Source organism: Limulus polyphemus, unplaced genomic scaffold (genome assembly GCF_000517525.1).
Source record: "Limulus polyphemus unplaced genomic scaffold, Limulus_polyphemus-2.1.2 Scaffold4336, whole genome shotgun sequence".
Taxonomy (NCBI): domain Eukaryota; kingdom Metazoa; phylum Arthropoda; class Merostomata; order Xiphosura; family Limulidae; genus Limulus; species Limulus polyphemus.
This window is the reverse complement of record NW_013669946.1, coordinates 87,292-89,473: the sequence shown is the minus strand read 5'-3', so window position 1 is coordinate 89,473 and position 2,182 is coordinate 87,292.

The following is a 2,182-nucleotide window of genomic DNA, read 5'->3' as shown; positions in this document are numbered from 1 at the left end:
CCAAGACAAAAGCGGATAGATCAGCTCTATAATCTCGTGATATGTATTATTTTGTTGTACTATAACTTGTTCCCTTAGACAGAATAGATATATAATGGCTGGAGATCATTTGATGATGACAAAACCTTGTCGAAACGTTGTACATTTGCTGTTATATTAAAGTTTTTCTTCATTACCAATTCAAGCCGTCTCCAGCCATTATTAGTCTCAAAGTGGGTTCCTCGTCATCGAATTAGAATAGATATATCATGTGATTCTTTTCTAGTAGTTTCACAAGCTCATCAAAGTGAATAAATTGGCTTTATTTTTTCATGATGTGCTCTTCTTTTCTAATACTGTCACAAGTAAGACAGAGGGGAATAAATTTGGACTATCGTCTCGTGGTATGCTCATCTTTTTAATACTGTCTCCAATTAACAGTGTGAAGTGGATGAGTATAAGCTCTATTGTATCGCGATGTGCTGTTCTTTTCTAGTACTGTCACAAGTTAACTATGAAAGGGATAGATTTGCTCATTCGTCTCTTGATGAGGTATTCTTTTCTACTACAAAGACAAAAGTGAATAAACTAGCAATATTGTCACATGACAGGCTGTTCTTTTCCACTATTGTCAGAAATTTATCAAAAAGTGGATAAATACGTAAATCGCTTCATGATTTGCTGTTCTTCTCAGGTACTGTCACAAGTTTAACACAGTAGATGGATTAACTCTTATCGTCTTATGATGTGCAATTTTTCTGTGGTACTGTCACAAGTTGACCGAAACATAAGCAACTAAATCAGCTGTATAGTCTCGTGAAATGTTCTTCTTTTCTAGTGTTATGACAAAGACAGAAGTGGATTGATTAGCTTTACAGTGTTATGAAGTGCTACTCTTTTTAATACTACAGCCGGTTTACCAATAGTTGAGAAATGAGCTCTATTGTCTTATAATGTGCTGTTCCTTAATAGTACTGTGAAACGTTTTACAATAAAATAATCTGTAGATTAAATCTATTGTCTCGTGATATGCTGTTTGTTTTTTTTATCAAATTTTCACCAAGACGAAAGTAGGTGGATTAGGACTATCGCCTCAGAATATGGTGTACTTTTCTTTTATTGTCAAATTTTTAATAGGACAAAAGTAGATGGATTAGGACTATCGCCTCAGAATATGGTGTACTTTTCTTTTATTGTCAAATTTTTAATAGGACAAAAGTAGATGGATTAGGACTATCGCCTCAGAATATGGTGTTCTTTTCTTTTATTGTCAATAATAGTGCACAATGGCAATAACATCACTGAAACAGTAAAAGACAACTCCTGTTATGGAGTGTCAGGATCCAATATTTGTGCAAGATCAATCACTTTTAATCACCTTGTAACCATGAAATTATACATACTATAACTTTTAATATCATAAGTGTATTTTCACAATATTTGGCAGGCTTTTATTAAACATTACAAGTTCGTTGTATGATAAAAATTAAATTTTTTTTTAACTACAGATTTTTACTGAAAATTTGTCTTTGAATTTACAAAGTCTTTACTAAAAAAGTCTGTCTGATGGAAAAGATGATTTTCATGCTAAGAATAAAGCTACTTCTTTTAATCTTGTAGTTTTCGTATATAATTTGCATAACCTCTACAACCTTTGAGATGAATATCAAAAGTTTATTTTCAGTAAAACTATATTTTATCTGTTATTCTCTCTAGCCTAACACTAACTGTATTGGCCTTTATCAACTTGACCAACCTTGTAACCACTATATGACAAAAAATATGAAATAAAACTAAACTACCCTTTTTTCTTTCTAAATTGATTGCACATCATTGTAACAGACAATTACACACTATTTATTTTTACAGCCAAAGGTAATATATTTTTAATTTAGTTTTTTTTTTCAGCTGCACTTAGACCCTCTCTGAGTATGCAGGAAACTATCTATTATGTGGACAGTTTTGTGTAAACAAAAATCCAGATTAGCAGCACAAACGCATGAAATTACACAGTCACATTCACACAGCATGTGCTATGCAAGTATTTTTCTTTTTCTCACCTAACAGGTTTCTAAATTTTCATTTTAGTTTCTTTTATAACAATAATATATATATATATATATATATATATATATAATAAAAACAAATAAATTACTTACTTACTTAGTAATAAGTTATTATTTACTTTATTAGTTCTTTACGT